This window comes from Canis lupus, chromosome 12, assembly GCF_003254725.2.
Source record: "Canis lupus dingo isolate Sandy chromosome 12, ASM325472v2, whole genome shotgun sequence".
Taxonomy (NCBI): domain Eukaryota; kingdom Metazoa; phylum Chordata; class Mammalia; order Carnivora; family Canidae; genus Canis; species Canis lupus.
The window spans coordinates 6782333-6808977 of NC_064254.1; the positions used below are offsets into that span (position 1 = coordinate 6782333).

Below are 26645 nucleotides of genomic sequence, written 5' to 3' on the forward strand. Positions count from 1 at the left end.
GAAACCACCCCTATATCCATCAAGACTAGCATGGGTAGGGATCCCTGGGTGGCGCAGTGGTTTAGCACCTGCCTTTGGCCCAGGGCGCGATCCTGGAGACCCAGGATCGAATCCCACGTCGGGCTCCCAGTGCATGGAGCCTGCTTCTCCCTCTGCCTGTGTCTCTGCCTCTCTCTCTCACTGTCTGCCTATCATAAATAAATAATAATTTTTATAAAAAAAAAAAGACGCATGGGTAAATAAATTCTGGTATAATTGTACAATGGGATATTACACAAAAGTAAAAAAAAAAAAATCCTGATAGACACAGTGACACTGTTGAATGTCACATGGACAATCTGAGTGGAAGAACCCAGACACGAAAGCACAAATAGCATATGATTTCATGTATCTGAAATTCAAAACTGGAAAAATCCAATTTAAAGTAACAGTGGTTGCCCTTGGGTGGAGACAGGGATTAATTACTGGGAAGGGCACACAAGAAGTTTCTGGAGAGAAGGCGGGATCCCATCTGGTGGGATGGAAATGCTTACATCTTAATCTGAGTGCTTATATGAGCGGACATGTATGTAAAAATGCATCGAGTTGTTTGCTTAAGCTTTTACTGTACCTAAGTTACATTTCAATTTTTAAAAAATTTCCCCTTAAGTTTTTCCAGTTTCTTTGGTTGACACTAACCTTTCCAACTACCCATTCCCTTTACTCTGATTCCTATTTGATGAGCTGCTTCCCATGGCTGACTTTTGTCGAGGTATAGATTTTCCCTCTGGAGCAAGTGGTACCCAGGCCCTCTTGGCCTTGGCATTTCCATTTGCTCGTGGTCTCCCCCTGAGCTTTGTTAACATGAATCACCCCCCCCCCCAATCTGCTCACTCCTGGAATGGGTTTTGGACCTTGACCCACGTCAAAGGCTCTGTCCCACTTAGCCTCGGCCTCTGGCTCACACACCCTTGGAAGGCACTGCCAGCAGCAGCATCTTCTGTTCCAGAGGCAATCAGGCCAGAGGCACCATGACATCATCATCCCTTCATTCAGTCTGTCAAACAACAAATGCTTTGAGCTGGCTGCTGTATGGGTGCTGGAGAGACTACCAGGAAAAGCAAACAATGAAGGAGAACTGTCATAGCGAACAAGGGAACAGAAATGAGCAGGATGGTTTCAGAGTGTTGTAAATGCTAAGACTACTCTAAAACAGGGGATGCGTCAAGGAACAGTGAGCAGAGGAGAGATATGCTCTAGAGAAATGGGAAAAGCGGACAATCTGGGACTAATTCCTGGCTCTGCTAGCTGGGTGGCATTAGGCAAATTACTTAACCTCCCTCTCTGAGCCTCAGGCTTTCCATTTGTAAAATGGGAACAGTAACGCCTTCTCCCAGGACTGGCATGAGGGTTTAATACATCTGTAAAACATCTGGCCAAACAAACAAAATGTGCTCTCTCAATAAATGACAATTCCTGGGCAGCCCAGGTGGCTCAGCGGTTTAGTGCTGCCTTCAGCTTGCGGTGTGATCCTGGAGACCTGGGATCGAGTCCCGTGTTGGGGTCCCTGCATGGAGCCTGCTTCTCCCTCTGCCTGTGTCTCTGCCTCTCTCTCTTTCTGTCATGAATAAATAAATAAATAATCTTTTAAAAAATGACAATTCCTGAAATGATTAAGTAGGAACACGAGAAGGAGACAGGAGAGCACGCTTTGGGGCCACCTCAAAATCCCAGGGTGGAGACCCTCAAAGCAGACATTAAGCCTGTAGGGATGTTTCCCAAATATGTTAAAATCCATGTTGAAGGCAGTGCAGGGCTTCAGGGGAGATGAAAACAGAGGGGAGGGATGGGCCCCTTCTGAGCATCCCCTTAGCATCCCAGCACACTCAGTTCTCTGCAAGTTACTTTGTGATTTTAGCAAGTTACTTAATTTTCTCACTTGTAAAATGGGCTTGTTGTGAGGAATACATAAGTAAACTCACGTCAAGTGCTGAAAACAGCATCTGGTACACCGTAAGCCATCTAAACATGTAGCTAGCTTTATTATTCTATAAATGATCCCGCGCTCCTCTCAAGAACCCACCTCCCTGGGGGCCTGCAAGCCCTTTGCATGAAAGGACCCTGCCTCATCTGCCACAGATGGTGAGGAGTGACACCTTCCTGGGGTCCACTGTATATATTTCCAAGCTCCTCACCTCATTCTGAGGGGCAGAAAGAGCAAGTCCTATTTAGCTTCTTTTGGCAGAGAAGACAGTGGAGGCCCAGAGAAGGAAATGCCCTGTCTACCTCACTCACTGACACAAGACAGAGGCAGGGCAGAGACTTGAATGCAGGCCTTTCACCTGCTAGCTTGGAACTGTGTTCACCATCCCAGCCCTTCACAGACTCCCCTACCTCTGCCTGTGTCACCAGGGAGGCTGTTGCGATGCAGACTCCAGGCTGTCAGGGTTTGTATTTGTAACAAGCTCCTTGAGATTCTGGTAGGCTGGCTTTGATCATCTCCGCTTGACACCACATTAGTGGATGGAAGATAGGACAGGAGTTTGGAACCAAGTATGTCTCCCTGACTCTGGTCTATGAGACTTTTCCTATTTCATTCTCCTGCGATCTATCAATGAACCCCCGTAGAAAAGAAAAACAGTAACGCCCAACCCATGTGCCATAAAGTGTTCATTGAGAGTCCTCTGCCAAGTCAGGATGCTGATGCTGCGTCTTGTCTCTCCTTCCCGAATGTCTGGGAATCCAAGTGTGTGTTATTAAAGGCTCTGAAAAGTCCTGCAGTAAACACACCTATGTATCTTGGTTTAAGCCAGTGCTTTCCAAATATATTTGACCATAAAGCCCTTTCTTCACAGAGGATCTCTTAGCATCTTGAGAGATAGAAGCGTTGTGTAAAGCAAGAGGAGATATGCTGATCCAAGCGCAATATAAAACTAATGGCTGTCGAGTCAAGCATCACGGCCCTCCCCGGTCCTCTGGCTGAGCAGAGCTAAGCACTTACATGAGAGATGTCACCCACAGGGCAGCATCAGAAGGAGGACAACTGACAGAAATAGTGGGTCCCTGGAAGAATGCTTCTGGCCTATCAGCTCACTCCTTTTCCTCCCCCCAAAAGTATACACCCATAATTATAGGTAGGGCATAGGGACAGCCAGCACCCCACAAGCCCAGTGAGGAAGCCACAAACTCTCAAGGAAGCCACAAACTCTCATGTTAAGGCAAAGTCCAACTCAGCCACTGTGCTTCAGTAGAGAATTCTCACTGGAATCCAGAGGGGAAATTTCATCAAAGACCCCCGTCCCTCATAAGAGAATTTCCTCCCTGGCACTAGCTAAGGTGTAGGAGGTGCCATTAAATGCACAAGGATGTGACAGCAATATGTAGAGCCAACTAAGGCAGGCAGACAGCAAAATGAATGGAAACCCTTAATTTAAAGCTCCATCAGCTTTCCTTCGGGTTTCTTCCTCACCCCACATTTAAAAAGGTTAATCATCATCAAGTGGGGGCTGTTGCCCTGCTTCCTGCTCCTGACTCTTTCAGGGAAAATGTGTGGATCTGCAGGCCTGGGGAACTTCCAGAGGAGGGGGTGAGGAGAGAAGAGAAGGGGGCTACAGACTTCCCCACCTGGAGTTCTATCCACCCCGTTAGCAGGTGGCAGGGCGAGTGCCACCATCCTAACAGCCTCTCACAAGCATCACTCAGTGTTTCTGGGCTGGGTAATATGGAATCAGGATCTATGTTCTGGTCCTGACTTCCATCAGTCAACACATCCTCGTGAGCATGAAGTGCTGGGCTCGGTGCTGGGGGATGCCAGGAAAGGGCACAGTTGGGAAGAGCTGGGATCAGGACAATGCCCATAAAGGCCTTTCTGAGTGACAGAAAGGAAGCAGGGAAGGATCGGCTGTGAGCTGGAGTTAAAGCTTAGGGGTTCCCCCACCGACCCCCCTACATACAATTAACAGTTCACTCTGTGCCAGCACCATGCCAAATGTTTTATATCTATTAGCTATGTATTGCTCATAAGAAGCCCATCGCTCCCATTTGTCAGATCAGGAAGCCGAGGTCAGCGAGGATGAGTAAGTTGCCCAGGGACACCCTGCTGACTTAGAATCACACTTTCTGATTTTTGCCAAGCCCCATGCATTTCCAGTTCCCGAGTGCCTGGCACAGTGTTGAGGACTCAGAGCTCAGGATGCAGGACATAGTCTCGGAGTCACTATTGGGCCAGTCCCATACAGCATCCTTAGAAACCATCTTACCCTTGCCTGCCTAGCTCCTGGTACACACATGTTTATCGATCTTTTATGCACGTAATGCAAATGGATGCTTAATAATTTAGCAGAGTTAACAGTGCTGAAATATTAACAGGCTTTTCTCTTTTAATTAGCTACGCAGAGAATGGCAGCCAGGGTCTGCTCTTATGGGCAGGCACCTGGCCAGTTCCACCTGGGCATCCTTCTGCCAGGGATGATGCTACGCACCTCTCCAACAAACCATGGGCCATCAGACGTGGACCTCTGGGGAAGATTAACCCTTCTGTGCTCTCTGCAGTAAGGCTTTTCCCTGCCTCCCCATTATCCCTGGCTCTCTGTGGAACTAGCTAACACCTGTCCTCTGTTTACTACCCAGGATGGACCAGGTGACTTCTCTAAGTCTAAAGGAGGCTCCAATTCAGGGCTGGGAAAACAAGTCTGAAATAGTCTCTCCCATCCCATCCCATCTCCTCCAGTCTCACCTTAATCCTGGTTATCTTGAGAGGTACCTGGTGGCTTAGTTGGTTGAGCATCTGACCCTTGGTTTGGGCTCAGGTCATGATCTCAGGGTCACGGGATTAAACCCCAGTGCCAGGCTCCTCACTCAGCAGGGAGTCTGCTTGGGATTCCCTCTCTCCCTCTGCCCCTCCCTGCACTCACATGCACACTCCCTCTCTCTCAAATAAATAAATAAATTTTTTTTTTTTTTTTTAATGCTGCTCATCTTGAGGGGAAGCACCATCACACTCTGCCCTGTACACCTCTGGTCATTCTCTTGGGTCATTAGACTTCCATGCAAGCTGAGTCCCTCTCCATCCTCTCTCTCACTCCCAGCCTCCCAGCCCTTCAGAGGACACACACAATTGCCTGTTTATTTGCCACTGATTCATCGATTTGGTCTGCACAGTTCCTAAGCACCTACTGTGTGCAACGTCCTGCCCTCGGTGCCAAATGCAGAGCCTAGCAAGGCATAGCCATCCTCAGTGAAGAACCTCTGTCCTCACTTTGCTGCAGATCCCACTAGAGATTGCTCTCCACCCCAGGGTCTTTTTTTTTTTTTTTTCTCTCATCAATACCAAACTCTTATTCGGCCAACCTCGTCTTTGGCCACAAAAATCTCTTCCCAACCCAAGTGTATAGGGTCTGTGACCTCAAAGTACAAGGGCTATCACTGAATGTGAGACCAGCCATAGCAGAAAGGCCCAGCGCACACAGGCTGCCACACTATCACCACAACTAAGGACAAAAAGCTCTGCTTCTGTGGTCAGAGGCAGGGCCTGCTACTGCTCATAGAGCCCGATACCACTTGCAGGAGCTGATACTGTTTGCAGGGCCTAGCTCTGTTTGCAGAGCCTGATGCTTTTGGCAGAGCCTGGCCCTCTTGACAAATTTCCTCTGCCCAAAGTGGTGGCCAGTCTATCTGTGCCCTGAGCCCAGGGAATGTCTGGCACCCTTGCACCCACATCCTGGCCTCATCAGAAGGCACACAGGTATTGAGAGTGCCACATGATATTCCTAGATGCTTTGTTGTCTGTGGATCAACAGAAGTCTAATGGGCACCCTACTTGTGGAACTCTGGGATGTCTAGACAGGCCACCGGGAGGGACTCCTACATGGGGACTCTGAGGTGCTCTGGGGAAAGCTGTAAGAAACTTTCTTCCTGAGTCTCGGAAGACCAGGATCAAAGCTCTCAACAGTGAGGGGCCCTCTGGCAGCTCTAACCAGTGTAGGTGGGACACTCAGGGAAGACAGGGGGAAGGCACATGCCCTAAATTGGGCACTGCTTGATCTGAGGCTATAAACATAAGCCTGAGGGGCTGCCCAGATGGTGTGGTATGAGGGGCAGGAGGCAGGAATCTACCTCTCATCTCCTTACTATCAGACATGTTATTCAGTCTCCTGAGGTCTCAGTTTCCTCAATCTGCAAATGGAGAAAATACATCTCAGACAGTCGTGGAAGTAACTTCTGGGTTGTGAGAATTAAAGGAGATAGCATGCACTGGGTACCTAACACAAGGACTAGTATCTCAGTAGATACTTAATAAATTCTAATCCATTTTCCATTTGATAATGTAGCCCAGGACCCTGTGGGAACCCATTCAAAGAACCTGCAAGAAGAAAATGTAACACCAGATGAGGAAGCCTACTTTGCGGGGAACGCCATGAGCCCAAATCTTGAAAGACCAGAACAGCAAGGTGGGCTACAGGAGGTAATTGCAGGAAGGAAAGATCTCCCCAAGAAAACATACAGGATGATGGCAGGATAAAGAGGCTGCCACCCATCAGGACAGAGAATGGCTTCTAGAACACGGCACCTGAGCCTGCCTGGCCCAGGGATGTGAGGTCTGCAGACATGGGGTCACTCATGTAAGTTTTCCTGCTTGGATCCCACCTACCCAGCCCTGCCAAGCCCTGCCAGTCCTGGGGACCCCATCACTGCACTACCCTTGGCCCTGCAAGCTGGTGGCAGCCCAGACACTAGATATGACCAAGCCCCCTCAACACTGAAGCGTCACTATTGACCCAAACCCATGAGAGGAGCAGATGTGGCGTAGACATGGCTTGGACATGGGCACAGTTTATCCAGGCAGTTGCAGCAATGCTCTGTGGCCTGGGGCAAATCTTTTTTTTTTTTTTTTAAGATTTTTATTTATTTATTCGCAAGAGACACAGAGAGAGACAGAGAGAGAGAGAGAGGCAGAGACACAGGCAGAGGGAGAAGCAGGCTCCATGCAGGGAGCCTGACGTAGGACTCGATCCCGGGTCTCCAAGATCCGGCCCTGGGCTGAAGGTGATGCTAAACTGCTGAGCCACCGGGCTGCCCTGGGGCAAATCTTTTAAATCTCTAGTCTATAACCTCAGTTTCCTGTCAAATGGGCATAACTGTAATCTCTATTGTGAGGGTTAAATACAATAGGAACCGAATCTGCTGAGCACAGCCTGTGCTTCCTAGTTAACACTCAAGAAGTAGAGTTAGAAGAGCGCAGAATAAAATCTGCTAGGTCTAGGCCCCCCGACCCAGTAGAGCTTGGGCCAGGCCCAGGCCAGGGAATGGAAGGTGTCATAGCTTTGCTGAAGCAAAGAACCCCCAAGGCTCCACCAAACCCCCAAACCCAGTGGCTTCCTCCAAGCCCCTCAGAGCTGAGACCCAACCTAGAAGCACAGGCACAAGCTGGCTATGGGAGCTCAGGGGAGGTGACAAGACCAGGGCACTGAATTTGGGCTGAAATGGGCATCTGGGGACCCTGGGCCCACAGAAAGAATGGCAGATGGGTTGGAATCCTTTCTAATCAAACCTGCAAAAATTGGTTGGAGGCCTCACCCCACCACTTACCGTGACTAAACTCCCATTTTGCCATATAAAACAAAGGCCAAAATACCATACCCCCAGGGCCTAAGCGAGATGACTATCAGAAGGCTCCATATAAACTGCCAAGTTCTGCCCAGGTCAGGTACCTGTTAGGCACTGAAAGGCCCAAACGTGGCTTCGTGAAGTGAAAATTGGAAGTTATGAAATAAGCCATTATGTACCTATTAAACCAGGGAAAATAAATTAGGATGATAAAAGCCATTGTGGCTGGGCTGTGTGCAAAGCTGGCTCAAACTTTTTGTAGCACAACCCAGCAGCACAAAATGAGAACCATAAAACTGTTCCTATCCTATGACCTATTAGGCAATCTTACTTTGGGGAATAGGCCCCAAGGAAATAATGTAAAAGGAAAAAGTAATTCACATAAGGATATTCACGGCAGAGCTATTTAGGAGAAGGGGGAGCTGGCACCTGCCCAAATGCTCCACGACGGAGAAACCGAGAAACAGTGACCAAACTCCCACACATCGATGCAGGGGGTGCCCTGCAGCCATTAAAGTGACAGGGCTGAGGGCTCAGTCAATACCAAGAGACGTGTGTGGGAGATAAAGTCAGCCGACAGAGCAGAACAGACGACTGTTTACCGCTATGTAAAAATGTATTGACAGGTGTGGGCAGGGAATTCAGAATGAACGGTTAATGTTTGATGGTCATCGGGCTCCTTCTTTTTTTCCTACGAGGTTGTTTAAGTGGGTAATAATAACAATACCACCCTGAAAGCAAAATCAATCCTGCGGCTTGAGAGCAGGTACAGCCTTGGACCCCAGGCCAGAAGAGCAGGGGAGGGAAGGACAGTGTTCCTGCTGAGCCCACCACTGGGCAACCCTCCGATGTCCCCACCCCCAGGCCACAGTGGGTTTCGGGGCCTTATCCACCCAACTGTGGGGTGAAATTATGGGTGCCATGACCTAACTGCTTGAAACATCTCAAAGCTACCTTTCCACAGCTCTCCCAGACCGGTCTTCACCCCACCCAGCTCAGGAGGCGGTAGGAGGATTAGCTCTGAGTTTTATAAATCAGGGAGCAGAGCTATAAGGGCCTGATTCACTTTATGCCTCTCTCCACATTCAGTGACCTCAGGAGGACAGCACTTACTGCCTCCCAGCACCCCAAGGCCTTAGAGCCATTCCTCACCCCCACCCTCATTAGAGAAAACACACTATCCCCTGCTGTCACCTGGAAACAGTTCTCCATGACTTCTCTCCTTCTCCTACACCCCACACCCAATCCACCAGCAAGCCCTCCCAGCTTCCCTCAAAAGTGCTCCCCAATCCAACCCCTGCGATACCACCCTTGTTTTAGCCACCACCATCTTCTGCCTAGATTTCTACAACAGCCTCCTGATAGGTCTATTCTGCTTCTTCCCTGGCCCAGCACAGTCTGTTCTCCACAAGAAGCCAGAAGGATCCCTTTACAACGCTATGTCATTTTTAAAAAAATATATATTTATTTATTCATGAGAGATACACAGAGAGAGGCAGAAGGCAGAGACACAGGCAGAGGGAGAAGCAGGCTCTTTGCAGGGAGACTGATGGGACTTGATCCTGGGACTTCATCCCAGGACTTCAGGATCACGCCCTGAGCCAAAGGCAGACTCTCAACCGCAGAGCCACCCAGGCGTCCCATTCAGGTCCTGCCCTTCCTCTGCTCAAAACCCTCCCATCTCACATGGAGTCAAAGCCAACTATTTTTAAATAGGCTGCCACACCAGCTGTCATCTGCTCCCATCCCCACCTATGTTCTACTGCCCCCTGCACTGTGGTCACACTGTTCTCTCTGTCGTTCTTCAAGCAGGCCAAACCCACTGCCTATCTCAGGGCCTTTGCACTTGCAGCTCCTACTGCCCGATTGCTCTTCCCCAGATTTCCAGAGCTTGCTCCCTCACTTCCTTCAGTTGTGTTTTGAGAGAGGCCCTCCCTGACCATCCTATTTAAGACAGCATGCCTGCCCCACTTCCACCACTTTCAATCCCTTCCCCTGCTTTGTGTGTTCTTCATAACACTCATCAACACCCTGCATATTAAACAGTCACTTGTTCATTCTTTTTCTGTGTCCTCGTCAAAAGACAAACACTCCTGGGAGGAAAAGCATGTTAAATCCCTGAAAAGGATGAACAATCTTTTTTTCTTTTTCCAAGAGTCAATTCAGGAAGCATCAAGTTGGGGAACAGGTTTTCTTTAGCATTAGGTACATTTATAAATCAAGAAATGCAATACCTGCCCTCCTGTTAAGTATTCTCATTATTTTTTTTTTTCCTCCATCACTGAAGGGTTTCACTCCTTTTTTGGCTAAAACTTTAGAAACCACATAAGTGGCATGCACTGTAGGATCTGATTATAATGCTGAGCTGCCGAACAACTTGTAAATGATTTGGAACCCAGTAGGTCGGGGGAGAAAAGTGAAGGACCTGGGGAGTGGGGAGGCCAATTGGACCAGAGTTCAATCACAGCCAGAGACAGAAAAGTCATTGCCATTAGGAAGCTCCTAGGGGCTGAGAAGGTGGTGGGGGGAGGGCTGCCTCTTACAAGGAAAATGAGGTCTGGGATAGGCAGTGGTGCCTAAAGGGCTAGGTGCAAAACACATCTGTCTCCCAACCTACAGAGTGGCTCAGAGGGAACGTTCTGGCTATAAATTTCCCCAAGAGAGAAATGAGAGGAGGGCTGAAATTTTGCCCTCCCTGGGCCACAGTCCCACTCTTGCTCCCTCTTTCCCCTAATGGTCTGTTGCATGTCTGTACACAGAACCTCACTGCCACTTCCCTGGTGGCAGCCTCTGCGACTCACTCAGGAGCTTCCCGAGCCAGGCCCAGGCACTGGTGTCAGTCCCGTAGCAGGATGGCCTCTGAACAGCCCCAGTCACTTACTCCCCCTGTGCCAGGCACTAGGCTAAGAATGGCTTTTCATGTGCTCCCACCTCCTCTTCACCACAGTCCCCTCAGGAAGGTGCTGTGAGTGCCCCTCTTGTGCACAGGGCGGCTTGGCAGGAGGCACAGAGCTTAACCTGCCCGAGATCACACAGCCAAGGGCGCCTGGGTGGCTCAATGGTTGAGCGTCTGCCTTTGGCTCAGGGCGTGATCCCAGGGTCCTGGATCGAGTCCTGCATTAGGCTTCCCACGGGGAGCCTGCTTCTCCCTCTGCCTGTGTCTCTGCCTCTGTGTCTCTCATGAATAAATAAATTAAATCTTAACAACAAAAAATCCACAGCCAGTGAGTGGCCGGGGCAGAACCTGAACCCAGATCCATTTCAGAAGCCTCTGCGCCCTCACACCACATACTCCCACCTGAGACAGATGATTATTCATCAACTTTGATATATTTAGTTGCTGGCTTCTGAAATTAGACCTTGGTGTCATGGAGCCTGGCAAATCATGTGCAACAGCTGACCTCAGAGCTGCTAGTCACTGACACCTGGGTGTGCAGAATGTCTCTAGTTACTCCCCTCCCTGCGGGCACCGCCACAAGAAAGGAGGAAACAGTGGAGGGGGTGGGTAGCCAGAGGACCACTTGGCTGACCCTTCCCAGAATCCTCTTCTCCCGTTGCCATGGCGTCACCTCTGCAGAGGCCTGGGCCCTGGCGGTGAGGGTGAGGTGGGGCCAAAGGAAGCTACCTGGGAAAAAAGAAAAAAGGAGCTAGCCTTTGGAGTCCCTCTGGAAAACGGGGCCGCAGAGGCGTCAGCCCTGAGAACTTCAGTCACCAGGGCCACCCTCGGGTGGAAGAGGGAAGAGATTCTCAGGAGGAAGGGAGAAGGACCAAGCAGAGGTGGGAGAAGGAGGTGACAGAGGGTTCTGGAAGGGTCGGGAAACCGAGGCACCCCAAGGAGGCCTAGATCCTGCAAGGCCTGGATACTTGAGGGCACGAGCCCCATGCCCAGCAAACAGTAGGTCCTTAATGAATGTCAGTCAGAGCTGTCATTATTCTAAGTGCTCAAAAGAGACTTCCTGGGTAGGAGAGCAGCGAGCCTGAGCACTGAGCAGGGCGCCAGGAAGATGCGTTCGGGGGCTCCTGGCCTCGGGCTCTCCCCACGCACCGCAGCTTGTCCCCCGTGTCAGTGCCCCTCGGAGCCCGAGCAGCTCTGCGCCCGCCAGGCTGGCCGGGGAGGGCTTCAGGGGAAGAATGGGCCCTCCTGCCCCTCAGCCCAGCTGGGGCCACCGTCCACGGGCCCGGCCCAGCCCCCATCCTGGCGCGGGCGCAGCGGGTGAGCGCACGCCTGGCACAGGCCCCAGGGCCCGAGAGGGAGGCTCCGAGCCGGCAGCTTTGTATTTTGTGAAAACCACATCCACAACTGAGCTCTCCAGCCAAGCCGGGCCTGCTGGGAAGGCAGGCGGGCCCCTCTTCCCGTCCCCCTGCTGGGGCCCGCCCTCCCTCCTCGGCCCCCACCCAGGGACCGCGGGGAGCGCCAGCTGCCACCCCGGCTGGCATGGGGGGCTGAGGGGGACGGGCCTGGGCCCAGCTCTGGCGAGCCCGGGTTCACCTCCCCCCCACCCCTACCCCCTTCCTGCCTAGAATAAATTGGAATACAAATCAGAGGGAAACGCTTTCCTCTGTTTGAACAAATTGCTATGGATTCCTCCTGTCTCAGGTCAGGGCTCGCAATGGGGGATATTTTCACTCGCCGACTGCTAATAGACTCAGGAGAAGCTGCTGGATCGATGGAGGCCGGGGAAAATTAGCCAGGAGCTCCGGGCCAGCCTCGGCCTGCCCTGGCCCCACTGCAGGTCTCCTAGAAGTGGGGGGAGGGGCAGCCGTAACCCGGGCTGGGCCAAGCACCGGGCTGCTGGCTGCTGCCCACGGTGTGGCCCTGCCCCGTGCCTGGGAAGCAAGGGCTGCCTGGAGGGGCAGTGGGATAGAGGTGGACCCAGAGAAGGTCCCCCAAATGCACACACCGGGCTCCCTGCACGCACGCGCACATTCTCAGATGCATCACCATGCATTCCCACACCTTCAGGACGTGTACACCCTCGAATATTTACTGGCACATAAACACAAATGAAGTACATATGCCCAGGATAGAGAGCGGGGGCAGGGGGATGTATTTCAGCTCCTATCGAGGTACCCAGTGGGAGCAGTTTACCTCATGCCAATGGTCCTCCGCATACACACTGAGCACCAGCAGCCAGAGCTCCCCACCCAATCACCTCCTTTGGCCTCTCAGTCTAGCTCTCTAGAGCCACTCCTTACACCTGTCCCAACTCCAAAAGAATGAGGGAGAAGAGACTGGGAGGGATGCAGCCCAGCCCTGCCCCCGATAGCCTCGCAGCCCCCAACTCCTTCAGCTCCCCAGAAGGTGAAGGAGTGAGCCAGATGGGGGTGTTGATGCTTCAGGCATGTCAGGGCATCCCTCAGTACTGAACCCCCCTGGCATTGCCTGAGGCCGCAGTGGCTGTGGCAGTGCCAGGGGCCATGGCTGTATGGGGGAGCCAGTGGAGGTCAGAGGGGAGGAGAGAGCTCACTGCAGCCTCTGAATGCCCTGGAAGGAGGTGGGAAGGCTGGATCACCAGAAAGCCACTCATGTCTCCTGCAGGCTGCCGTAGCCTACACGAAGCCACACACAGATGCAGGCAGGCACGCGTGTGCGCACACACACACACACACACACATACAAACTCCCCTCAGTAAATCAGAGCCCAGATCTGGTTTGGGAGAGATGTAGGAGAGAAGGGTGTGACTCTTGCCTCTGGCCACTGGTTTCTGCCTCTAAAACTGAGCAGGTAGGGACAGGTGACCTCTTAGCCCATTATCTTTCAGATTCCATGATTCCAAGCTGGGCTCCCGATTTGCCCCGTGGCTAAGGACTTCTCTGGCCCCTCCTCAGCCTCAGGTTTCTCTTCGGAGGAATGATTAGATTTGCCCTAAGATCCCTCCCTGGTTTTGATTCCACAAGCCTGTAATTCTAGATTGTCTCTTTGTCTCGCTCTCTGCTGTATCCTCAGCTCCTAGAACAGTGTCTGGCACATAGGAGGGGTACTCAATAAATATTTGATTAATTAATTAATCTTAGTCAGATAACGATCTGGCACAAAAATTCACAATAGGATGGAGGTGCTCCGATCTGGATCCATAAGGCCCAGGGATATTCAGGGGTGTGGGCGAGCCTCCCATCACCCGTGGGAGGAGGTGGGTTCCTGGAGCAGAAAGTGACAGAATGCAATCAACTTTATTACCCATATGGAAACCTGCCTGCGGAGACGTAGTCTGAGATGGTCCCCACCTCTTTCTTAGTTTTGAATTCACCAGGTGGGGAGCTAAAGATCATGCCTCTCCTGGCAACGCCTCAAAGACCTGTAAACTCTGAGTTTGCCCTCAGTGATCCCCTAACCCTGCGTTCGTTCCCCAAGTGTGAGGCCCCCTCCATCCCTCTGGGAGAGCCTGGATTCTATTGGGAAGATCTTGGGGAAGTTGACTTGCTGGGGTCTGATCACAGAATCCAAGGAAGTAAATGAGCAGCTCACAGGTCTGATAGCCGCAAGGGAGAGTTTTCAGCCTGGAGTCAGAGCTTATACGTGCATCCAGAAGACAAGACCTAAGAACAAAGAGCTCAGCCAAACAGGCTGGATCTGAAAAAGCAAGACGGATGGCTTAGGCAGGATGTAGTACAAGCTGTCAGCGCCTGCCCCTCTCCCCCGCCCCGCCCCGCCCCACACTCTCCTCTAACCATCTGATTGCACACTGGCCAGAACGCTTTTCTCTGCCTGAGGCTGTCTCTGGCCACTAGGGCTTACACTTCATGTGTACCGGGCTAGCTAGACGTACCAGAAAATTAATAGCCTTCGGAGCAGCCCCCAACCAAGGACAGATAGGAGCTGGTATACACATGCCCCAGCTCCCTCACCATGGCAGGAGTGACCCAGAGGTCCCCAGTGGGACACGGTGGTGACTGGCTTGACAATACACCTTTCCTCAGTTCTCTTTGCTTCCCTGTCTTATGTCCCCATTTCCCTACCAGAGTTCCCCAGGCTCATCTGCCAAATAAACTATCTCACTCAGCTTCTTATCTCAGGCTCTGCTCCTGGGGAACCCAAAGACCACGAGTCCAAGCCAATTCTGGTCCTCATGATGTCCACTATTAAATCTCTCACATGGGGGGATCCCTGCGTGGCTCGGCGGTTTGGCGCCTGCCTTTGGCCCAGGGCACGATCCTGGAGTCCCGGGATCGAGTCCCGCATCGGGCTCCCGGCATGGAGCCTGCTTCTCCCTCCTCCTGTGTCTCTGCCTCTCTCTCTCTATCATAAATAAATAAATAAATAATTTTAAAAAAAAATCTCTCACATGGCCACGACCCAGAGCCCACATAATGCTTAACAATCACACCTACAAACATCACATAACCAACCATGCTCCCCAACCTGGACCCATGACTTCCTTGGAAACTTCCTTGCCCGAGCATCAACATTTCAACATCCAACTCATCTGATCAAATAACCTGGGCACTGGCAAAAGGCCTAAGGGCTTCCAAGTATTCCCAGAGCAACCTTCTGGTAACAGTGTCTGTGTTTCTGCTGGCTACCTTTTTAATAACTCTAAGGAGGGACTCAGGCAGTACGATGGAGATGTTGGATGTGGTACGGATTGGCAGCAACCTCCAGTTGCCAAGCCAGCTGCCTCCTCCACCCACACCAGGGGCCTCCTTGAGATTTCCACTAAGGGCTTCTTTTTTTGTTGTTGTTTTAAAGACTTTTATTTATTCATGAGACACAGAGAGAGACAGGCAGAGACATAAAAGTAGGCTCCCTGTGGGGAGCCTAATGCAGGACTCAATCCCCAGACCCAGGATCATGCCCTGAGCCAAAGGCAGATGCTCAACCGCTGAGCCACCCAGGCGTCCCTCCGCTAAGGGCTTCTAATATCTAAGCTGGAGTTCTGAACCCAGAGTGAGCCCCAGATCCTATAGTTCAGATGCAATGAGGCCTGGGAATAAGAAATAGGGTTCAGAGGGGTGAGGGGAGAATTATAAGGGTGTGGGCATAAAGAGCTTATAAATGCCATGCAGACATGTCCTGGCTTCTCCTGAACCTATAAGGAGATACTGGAGAATGAGCGAGATCTAGCTATAGAGTCCCTGGGCGTGGCTTTTAACTTTAGCCTTGGCACCTAACTGCTGTGTGATCTTGACAAGCCACTTACCTTCACTGGTCTCAGTTTCTTCCTACAGTGAATCTCACGGCTCTGCTTCTGGATCACTCAAGGCCACTGGCTGGCAGCTGAGCTCACTCCTTGCCACACCCTCTGGCCCCATCTCATGGCCTTCCCTCTGTCTACCCTATGGCCTTATTCCAGAATGGAGAGTAGAGCCCAGGCCTTGCCACCTCCAGCTTGCCTTGTGGGCTTTATGTATTTTACTGGGAGTTAAACTGACCTCCCCAAGGTCTCCCTGCATTTCACTGAAACCCCAGAACCAAACACAGATGAGGCCACCGGAACTCAGCTCCCTACCTCTACATCTTCCTGATGTCCTTCTCAGAGTTTCTTAAGAATTACACAGGGAGTCTCAGGGCCAAAGAGATGTTCAAGTGTAGCTCAGGGGCCTCAGCTCCTCAGTCTTTCTGATAAATTATGTTATGGCAAGTTGAAATAAGGTCAGACAAGGAGAAGTTCCCAGAAACAAAGACCAGAGACACTGAGCAAACACCAGTGCAGTAGCCTGGTCTCCAGTGGGCGTGGGCCTGACAGGGAGAAAGGGAAGCTAGATCATCACTTCTGCAGTACTCTCTGGTCCCTGGCTTCCAGTGTGAACCTTCCGTTTCTGGTCTAAAAATCAAGAGGGTTGGGACATCTGGGTGGCTCAGTGGGTGAGCGTCTGCATCTGCCTTTGGCTCAGGGCGTGATCCCGGGGTCCTGGGATCGAGTCCCACATTGGACTCCCCATGGGGAGCCTGCTTCTCCCTCTGCCTGTGTCTCTGCCTCTCTCTGTGTCTCTCATAAATAAATAAATAAAATCTTTTTAAAAAATATATCAGGAGGGTCCACAGAGCTCTCCTGTGCCTATGACTCAAGGAGCCACCAGCTAGTGGAAAGAGGTACCAACCAGCAGAAATGAACAATGTTGGGCAAATGAGAGTGGGGTGGGAGGAGGGAATGAGAGTGCTGGCCGATGGGAAGCAGAACCCCTCATGAACATCTGCAGGACCCCAAACCAGTCTCTTCCTGTGCTTCTCTGTCTTCCCTGAGGTTCCTTCTGGGCATCCACAACGCAGCCAGAGCCTCCCACCCCACCTGAGCTAGACTGGCAGGGAGGGCTGAGAGCAGCATTCACGTCCATCTAAATCCTTTCTCATTTCAAGAAATGCCAACTGGCCCTGAGGTGGTAAAGACTACTCATTACCTACCCAATATGCATTCTCCCCTTCTAACCGAACCTGATGTTTTCTTAGGTTGAGAATGTGCCCATCTCAAAGATTACACTTCTCAGCCTCCCTTACAGCTAAGAACAGCCAATGAGATGTAAGCAGAAGTCATTGGGAAGGGACTTCTGGAAAAGTTCTTTAACAGAAGCTGACTCTGCTGGTAGGTCCATCCTTTTAAATGTTCTTTCCTTTCTCCTGCCTGGAATGTGTCATGATGGCTGGGCCCCAGCAGCCCTTTGGCAACTTTGAGGCAAAAAGGCTCCATGGCTGGAGTTCTTTAAAAAATAAATTTATATGCTGATGCCTGCTTCTCACTCCCAGATATTCTGATTTAATTAGCATGAGGTATGACGTAGGCATTGGGATTTTTAAACACTTGCGAGGTAATTCTAACAGGCTGCAGAGTTTGAGAAGCACCATTGTAAGAAAGAGAACAGAGCAATAAGACAAAGGAGCCTGGATTTCTAGTGACATAGCGGTCATGGAGAGCCTACCTCTTGACTTAAGAAGGTCAACTTTAATTTGTTGGAGGCTCTGTAGTTGGATCTTTGTTTCTGGCAACAAAATGAGATGTGTATCTGTTATAGGACAGAGGGTCCTCAGGTTGCTCCTATCAGCCAACCCATCCCGCACAACACAGGCTGGGGAACAAAAAATGATCAGATACCACCCTCGGGAACCTCACATGTGGGGCAGGAGGCAGACTCCAGACTTGGCTTTAGGCGGGCTTGAGATCAAATCATTACTCCACCACCTGCTAATGGCACAGTCTTGGGCAAATCACTCAAGCTTCTCTATCTGGAAAATGAAGGCTTTGGAAGAGACTTCATTCTCCCATTTCACGGTGAGCTCCTTGGTGGCAGGTGCCCTTCACCTCTGCAGCCACAGCACCCAACACCCTTCCAGACACTTAGCAGATGCTCATTAAATATTTGCTTGGTTTACCCTGAATTGCTGTGACGCGGTCCAGCTCTGAAATTTTCATTTTCTCTAAACCAAAAAGAGAAAAGAATAAACAAAAGGGCAACATTTCAAAATGGTAACAGAATTTACCTACTGAAAATCAATGAAAACAGTTTCTGGGCAGTGTCTTTCAGGCTCTCTAGGTTCAGGACTGGAAAGCCCCTGGTTGGAAGCAGAAGGAGGGGTCGGTCTCCTGCACCGTGACCTGGACTTGCCAGTTAGAACTGTTAAACTAGAATGCTTCCCTGCTCATCATTTACAAAATAATAAGCGTGGGGTGTTCCATTGTTTTGTTTTGTTTTTTTGTTTTTTAAAGACCCCAGGGTCCAGATGAGCTTGGCTGAAACAAAGCTTGTGCTGTGACCTGGAAAGCCCAGAAACGCCCTCAGAAAGCCCCAGGGAAGAAGACATCTGTTTGGGCCTGACTCACTCGGATGCACAGTCTACACCAGCTGTGCCCAAGAATCAAATGGAGAGCTCTTTACAGCCACAGCTGCCTTGATGCCACCTGCAGAGTTTCTGATTTGGGAGGTCTGGGGGTGGAGCCAGGCATCTGCCATTGGAAAAGCTCTCCAGGTGGTTCTGACTTGCCCTGGGGTTGAGAACCACTTCTCTACACAGCTTCCAACCCTCCAGATAATCAAAGTCTATTTCAGCGGAGTTTCTGGGACTGGAAAGGAACCAACAAGAGCCTGGGGTAGAACCTCCAAGGCAGGCCAAGCAGCGCCCTCCCGCCTGCTCAAGTCATTCCCCACGACCCACCCCTGCAGCCCCACTCGCCACAGGCAGAGGGCTGGGGAGCAGGAGCTGCTGTTGGGGCCCTCCCTGGCCTGCCATGTTTCTCAAAAGCGCAGCCTGCACCTCCTGCTTCCACACGCCACCCATTCCCGGGGCTCCCTACCATCTGCCTGCCACCCCCTCTGCTCTCATGAACAGAGTCCCCAGAGTTCGCCTGAGAGTTTACAAAGCATTATCACTATCGGGCTTCTCTGTAATCCTAAGAGCTGGACATGCCTAAGCCAGCCTTCCAGAAAGGGAAACTGAGTTCCAGACGTGAGGCTCCTGGGCCAGAGCCCCTCACAGGCAGCAAGCCACCCACTTGGCCCTCCAAGCCAAGTCTGCCATTTGAGTCTAACGTCTTTCCTGTGTGTCCTTGGTATTCAAAGAGTGACGCAGACCAGCAACACGGCAGCACCCAGGAGTTTGTTAGAAATGCCAACCCCCCAGCCCGGACGGCGCTTGCGGTCTCCTTCACCTCAGATGGCCTTTCCTCCCACAAACTCTGTCCCTTCTCCAGGCTTTCCGGGCCCTGTCCCCCTTGGGCCTCCTCCTACCTCCCTGATGCCAGCTACTCTGTCTCTTCTCACCGTCCCCCACCCAGGGTGCTGGTCTCAGCCCAGTGCCCCTCTCTCGACTCTCTCTTCTCTGGCAGTTTAAGTCAATGCATGATTCAACCCCCATCGTTCTATGCACATAAATCCAGATGTGCAAATCTGCCCTTCAGAATCCTCCTTCTTCTGAGCATGAACGCTTATGTCCAGTTCCCCCCGCCTACACCTCTTCCGGACCTCCCACACCGGAATCCCATGAAGTTCAAAACTGCATTGGCACTGTCGTTAAAGTAAAATGATTTATTGAGGTTTTGCGGAGGGCCGAGCACAGTGCTCAGGGCTTCCCAGGCACTGTCTCAATGCACGCTTATCACAAACCCGAGCAGTGGCTTCGACTATCTCTGTCCGAGAAGCAGAAAAGCCATGTCTTAGAAAACTGAAGGAATTTCTCAGACTCTCATGGCTGGTGCAGGGCAGAGCTGGGGTTCAGATCTGGCTTCCTACCCAGAAATCTCAGCTCTTAACTACATCACTCCATTGCCCAGAACCCGTCTGACTTCCACGGGCTTTGCTCACTGCTGTTGTGTGCCAAACCTCAAAGCCATTCTCAGCCTTAACTCTTGCCTGCGCTCTTCCTGGAGCCCTTTTGGAACCTAATGATTGTACAGTCTCATTTCTTGCTTTTTCCAACCATCTCTAAGTGGACCCCTTTCCCTATGCCCAACCCCCTGCAGTCTGTTCTCTATAAGGCAGCCAGAGGGATTCCATTAAAAAGGTATCAGTTCATATCCCTCTCCTGCTCAAAATCCTCCCATGGCTCCCCACATCTCTCAGAATTCAAGCCAATATCCCTACATAGCCCTCAAGACCGTGAACAACCTGGCCCCACTAACTCTTTAACCCCACATCCTACTCCCCCCCCCCCCCGCCCCGCCCATTGCTCACTCTGCTCCAGCCAAGCTGGGCACCTCCTTGTTGCTAAACGGGCCAGGCATGCTTCTGCTGCAGAGCCTTTGCACTGGCTAATCTCTTGCCTGGACTATACTTCCCGCAGATATCCACCAGGCCTCCTCACTCCTCCCTGAGCATCTTCGGATCTCTCTTCAGGTGGCCTTCAGATCTCTACACAAGGAGGCCTCCTAGCCACTGTATTTGAACTTGGACCACAATCCACCACTCCTTGTTCCCTTGGCTCCTTTACCCTTTTTCATCGACCCCATCACCATATGATGCATTACATACTTATTCATTGTTTATTGTTTGTTTACAGTTTGAATGCAAACTCTCAGAGAGTAAGAGCTTGTTTCTCTCACCAGATACCTCAAGCATTCCACACAGAGCCTTCCCTCACGTGTTTCTGGGATGACCGCAGTTCTTGTACCCACTCCCTCCAGTCCATTCTCACAGCCACCACCCTGGATCAAGTTCTCCGCATGACTTCCCTGGACAACTGCAGGACCTCCTGCCCAGCCTCCCTCCCCCTGACTATATCCTCTTCACAACACATAGCTGCACAGCAGCCTGAATATGGCTCACATCAGCCCCCTTCTCCACCCCAGACCTTCCTGAAAGCTTCTCCCATACCCAGGACTCTGGTCTCCTCCACCCAAGCACAGGCTCTGTAATTAGATCCGGGTTCGAGTGTGGCTCCGTCACTTGGACAAGCAGACTTCATTTTTCTAAACCCCCCATTTACTTTTTGGTAAAATGGGCTGACAATGACTCACTGGGGTGGCTGGGGGCGGGGGGGGGGGTGGCGTTGGTGAAGTAGTGAGGATTAAAGACAATATGCATTTGTGATCTCGGCCTAGGAAGGAAACATGAGCAACTGGTCTTATCATTCCTTTGCTGTTCCAGAGCGCCCATTCCATTTCAGCCTCTGCTCCCACCCCGACTGAGTGACTCACTACTCTCCCCACGCACCAGGGTCTCTATCATCCACATGCCTTTGCTGCTAGGAGCTCTCTGCCTGTGATGGCCTTCTCATCCTTACTTCTGTTTGTCAAAAGCCAGTTCAAATGCCCCTTCACAAGGCCTTGCAAGCAACTTCTCACTCCTTTGAGTCCCCAGTCCTTTATCTGCCCTTGCCAAGGTCTTCAGGACCCACTTTGTACGTGACTCCCTTCCCCTTCTCTTTGAGGACAGAACTGCCACCTTTCCCACCCCCAAATCAGAAGGTCCCCTGGGATGGAGTCTCTCGGAGCCACCTCTTATCAGCTGGGTAACCTTGAACAGGTCACTTAAAATCTTGGAGCCTCCATTTCCTCTTCTCTTAAATGGGGACAAGAGGACCTGCTGTGCTGACCTCTCTGAACTTTACGGGAAACAAAGGAAGCAGAGGCATAGAAACAGTGAAGAAGGCGCATGACGCTTACATGCCTATAAGGGATTGTTGTTACAACCAATGATTTTCCTTGAAAGATTCATTCCTCTCTGCACAGAAGGCTGCCCGAAAGAATGAACCATCACCAAATGCATGGCGGGGTGTCAAGTGAGTGTTACTTTCTTCCTTATAATTTTACATATTCTCTGACTGTTATGTGTTACTCACTGGGGGAAAGAGAGATTTCGTTGTTTAAAAAATATTCCTCTGTGTTAAGCATTGCTCTTGCCTCCTGCATCAGCATTTACATTCAATAGGGCCCTTTAATACCTCATTCCTGCCATGGGCAGACATGTGCCTGCAAAGTGGTCTTCTGAGCAGGGGAGAAAGATGAAGAACAGGAACCACACCCCAGATTCCCAAAGGCAGCTCTAAAGGGCAACTGTCCCTCCTCTGCACACAGCCTCACCTGGGCAGGAGCCCACAGAGCTGAGCCCCACCAAAAAGCTCTCCAGTGGCCTAGGGTGCAGGAAGTGTGGCTTTGGCCACATGCAAGTGCCACGGGACACTGGGGCGAGCATGTGGGAGGTGGAGTGGGGGCCCAGAGCTTCAGAAGGCCCTAGGGAGCCCCCATGGGCCCCAGGCTGAGGAACTGGACTAACTCATCCCACCCAGAGGCTTGAGGCCCAGGGAGCCCTGGAAAGGCAATGTGGTGGCCAAGCCCTCCCCCTGCTGGCCACATCTGGAGTGGCAGTGCCAGCAGCAGAGGTCAGCGTCCCCAGGCAGCTACACACATTCCCTGCACCTGGGGCGGAGTCAGGCTCAAGGGTCCAGAGGCGGGGTAGGGGGCGGGGCATGGCTCTGCCAGGACTGAGAGACCCAAGGTCCCATCTCCCAGGCCCCCTATCTCTGTGGGGGCATCTCCCCACCCAATATGGAGATGGGAGACAGGTGGGGGTGGGGGGAGGCAGAGTAGTCCATGGGGGAAGGATGGGGGAGAGGAGGAGGTGACAGAGAGAGATTCTCCACAGTGCAGCCTGTCCCACTCCTCCCAAGCCCACCCATGTCTCCTGGGCAGCCGGAGAAGCCGGAGAAGCCGGAGAAGCCGGGGCTGCTCCCGCTGCTGGGATTTCCACTCCTACCCCCAGATAATGATTTCCTGCATCATTCATTTGCAGGGCCCTGGCGGCTGTGATTAGCTCCCTCCATTCTCCCTCCGGAGCACCCCCCACAACACACCCTCGCCTGTTCCTCCCTGTTCTAGCAAAGCAGAGCTAATACCAGGCTCTAAAGGAGGCTTTGCCACCCGGCCCCGGGAACTCACAGCCAAACCTGGCCAATTACAAGTGGCCCCTTGGCGTGTCCCCAGCACACTCCCTCAAGGGTGCATTCCCAGCTAATAACATTCTCTCTAACCACTCCATTGCCAGGGCCGCCACCCAGCCAGGAAACAGATTCCCCGCCTACAGTGTAGGACGGGACATCATGCAGATCTTGACCCTAGTGGGGCTCTCCAGCCTGCTGCTGGGCCTAGGAAGCTTTCAGGCTGTCTTAAGGGCCGACCTCAACTTCCACTGGGAAAGGTAGAAGGGGGTTGGGGAGATAGTGCCAGCCAGCGAGGCATACAAACCGGCCTGCTTTGTGGGCACAAGGCCCCGTCTTCCCCTCAAGCAGTTTCTAAAACCGGGAAGAAAGAAGGAACCGAATTTTGAACCTTCTTGAGGACATTTAGAAAACCCTGAGCCTTCTGTGAGCCCTAGGGGACCAGAGTTATCTGATGCCATGCCTTCTCCAGGGGAATCTTTCATCGTTTAAAAAAAGATTCCTCCGTGTTAAGCATTGCTCTTAAGGCACATGGTAGAAACTCTAGTAAAAAATCCCAAGAGTGCCCACACCTAGATGATGATGCCTACCTACCACACCTAGATGATGGTACTGGGAGACACACTTCCTGAAATTCCTTCTCTGCACCCCTCAGAGGAGGGAAAAACCTGACTTGGTGATAATTCTGTAAGCTATGTTGCTCTTGTCAAATTATTCAACATCTGTCTTCATGTTCCCACAAAAATTAGCATAGGATAGTAGTTTCTGATGACACCTTTGGTGAAATATTTTGACTTCCACCAGTAAGTTGCAAACAACCTGTCTTAAGGATAATGTCAATTCCTACTCCTGCATATTAAATAACCCAGAGGTTTGTTGTGTTTTTGTAAGGGAGAGGAATCCCACCGACCTGCCCTGGCTGGAAGTCCTGCAGCTACAGGAGGAGAGGAAGCCAGGGTGGAGGAGAGGGTGTTTTCTGATGAATCCACACGCAGGATACTCTTCCTCCATCACTTGGCTACTGCCTTTGCCCCAGAAGTAGGCCTCTGGGGCCAGCACCCCACCACCACCAGAAAACAATTACGGATCCACTACGGAGCACAATAAACTGGGCCAGGAGAATGGGAGGCAGGGAGGGAAGAGGGGATCGGCTCCAAAGGGACCATCTGGTCCAGTACTCGGCCGCTATAGCATCTGCGCCCCAAAGAAGAAGGGAAGCCACCTGGCCAGACTGAGAGCACCTCCCCAGCCCTACCGCAGACAGCAGTCCTCAGGGCCAGCAAGAGGATCCTCAGAGGGAAGCAGAGGATAGAGCTCTGGTTACTTGCCTCCTACCAGCCTCAACAGAGGCCCAGGGCCCAGGCTAGATCCTGCCGGCTTCGCCTCCACGTCCTGCTCTTCCTCCCCCTCCTCAATTGAGCTTCCACATTAACCTGCCCCTCCTTCACCACACAGGCCTGGGGCAGAGGGGAATGGGCTGGGGTTCCCACCCCAGGACACAGTTTTCTTTTGTGCCTGGACTTTCAGTCTCTTCTCTCGTCTCCTCCCCAAAGTCCCCTCTGGCCCCGGACCTAGGATCTGTGACTCACCCTAAGTAGAGACCCTTAGAGGGTGCCCCACCACCCTGCTGGAATACAACCTAGACAGACTCCTTGGGGGCGGGGGGGGGGGGGGGGGGGGGGGAAGAATCGCAAAAAGCATTTCCTCAACCTCCCCCTGACCATGGCCCTTCATTCCTGCAGCAAATATTTGCCGAGCTTCTGTGTGCCCGGCACCATGTTGGATGCCAGGATATAAGGATGGACACAAGTGACCATCCCTCACTCCTACTCTTTCTCAAGCTGCTTTCCCTGCTTTGGGAGGAAAGGGAAACTGGGGGGTGGGGTGGGGGGGAGACCTATAGTCCTACAATAGTCCCCCCTTCTGCTGTCTCTGGCCAAAGCTAGCATCACAGAGCATCACAGCAGCCTTTTGCCGTCCTCATACTAGATCTTCACACCTCTCTCCATCCGCCTCAACGAAGATGAAGCCGCCCCACTCTGCAATGCCCCTGAGGCCCCAGCCTTCTCCGGAGCTGACGCCCCAAAGGCACTGTCGTCACTCCAGAGCCAGGGGGTTGGTCACCCAGCTCACCTTGATTTGTTCAAGTGTAGAGCAAGAAAAAGGGAGACCCAAGCATGAGAGGAGAAACTATAGAAAACAGGGGACAGAGAAGTCAATGGCCAAGTCCTGTCCCCAAGTCCTCTGAGATCAGGGTCTGTAGGCACCATGGTTCCTATCCATACCCCCACACCTCACCCTGCCCTCATTGCTGGGGTTTTCAGGCTAGGCTCGGGGGAGTGCCCTGACCATGGGCCCTGCGCAGCCCTGGAGAAGGCTGGAAATGCTGGGAGGCGATGGAGAAGAGGGATGGCCAGGAAACAGGTTTACCAGATCTCCCAAGGGCACTTGGTGGGAGGGGCAGGTAGAGGACAGCAGGGAATAGGGAGAGGTCTGGTCACTCTCAGAGCCCCCGGGGTGTGATGAGCAGGAGGCAAAGACCTGGGGGGGGGGGGGAGACATCCCTCCTTAGGCTACCTCTTAAGGAGGCAGTGAAGCTGGGAGGAAACTTGGGAATAAAGAAGAGGATCCGAATCCCCCAGACCACCCAGTGTCTTCCTCTGTCCTGGGGAGGCATCTGGGGCGGGCTCAGTGGCCTCCCCCCACAACCCGCCCTCTCACAGTCCCCGCTGCCCTCCTCCTTCCCCTTCCCTCTTCTGGCCTCTGTAAAGGGCCAGGCAGTAAGAGACACACAAACTAATTAAGAAGCAGAGTTTGGCCAGATGCCTGGGCCAGCCTCCCCCGGGGAATTAAGCCCAAGCCAGCTAACTGTGTAGGGCGGGGAGCATGTCACCTCCCAGACGCCCCTCAGGACACCGGGCCTCTCCAAAGGCACAGCAAGACCAGCAGCCCCCAGAAGGGAGCATTTAGCATCTGCACCTGAGGCTGGCGGCTGTGCGCCCTGTACCATGTTGGGGGGCAGCTGGGGGGGGGGTGGGGGCACAATGCCTCTGTCTCCGCGCCAACAGAACAGGTCAAACTCTCCTCTGATCCAAACATGAATAATCGGGCCCTGGGTCCAGCCAAAAAGGGACAGGGACCTCTCCCCACCCCAACTACACATGATTACGAAGTGACCGACCCAGACCACCCTGCAGTCGGGAGAAGGCAAAGTAAGAGCCACTGGGCCGCAAGACTTTTTGTGCTGTAAGGTCAGGGTGCTGGAGCCTCCTAGAACTCGGAGGGAGGGCCCCCGAGAGGAGGGAACTCGGGGTGATCCTAAACAGGTGATGCCTACTGTCGGGACCTTTCCGCGGGGAACACCCTCTGGAGAGTCAGGAGAAGGGACGACCAGCCAGTGTCCCCTCAGCGCCGGAGCTCGAGGCGTGGGGACGCAGGAGCAGAGCTGCGCGGCAGGAGGCAGAGTTCGAACACGTCGCCCGATGGGTGCGTGCCGCCTTTGCGTTTCCTGGGGCCGGCGGCTGAACGTGTCCGCGTGTGCGCTCGGGGAGAAGGAAGGTGGGGCTGGGGTTTCGCAGCCGGGAACCGGGGGCGCGAAGAACTGGCGCAGGCTGGATCGAACACGGATGCCGCGGATGGGGCGCCGACCCCGGGGCTGCGGGCATCCGCTCTGGCAGCCGCGTAGCGAGCAGAAGCGGCGCGAAGCCGCAGCGCCAGCGGGGGAAGGCGAGCCCGCCGCCGGGCCGCGGGCCGCGCGCAACT

General features: G+C 52.5%; 1 protein-coding gene across 2 annotated transcripts in view; it reads right to left on the reverse strand.

Annotated features, from left to right (window-relative positions):
* The window catches only part of MDGA1 (MAM domain containing glycosylphosphatidylinositol anchor 1), a 63277-nt gene that overhangs the window by 33736 nt on the left and 2896 nt on the right, over nucleotides 1–26645 (reverse strand). The window lies entirely within an intron of this gene.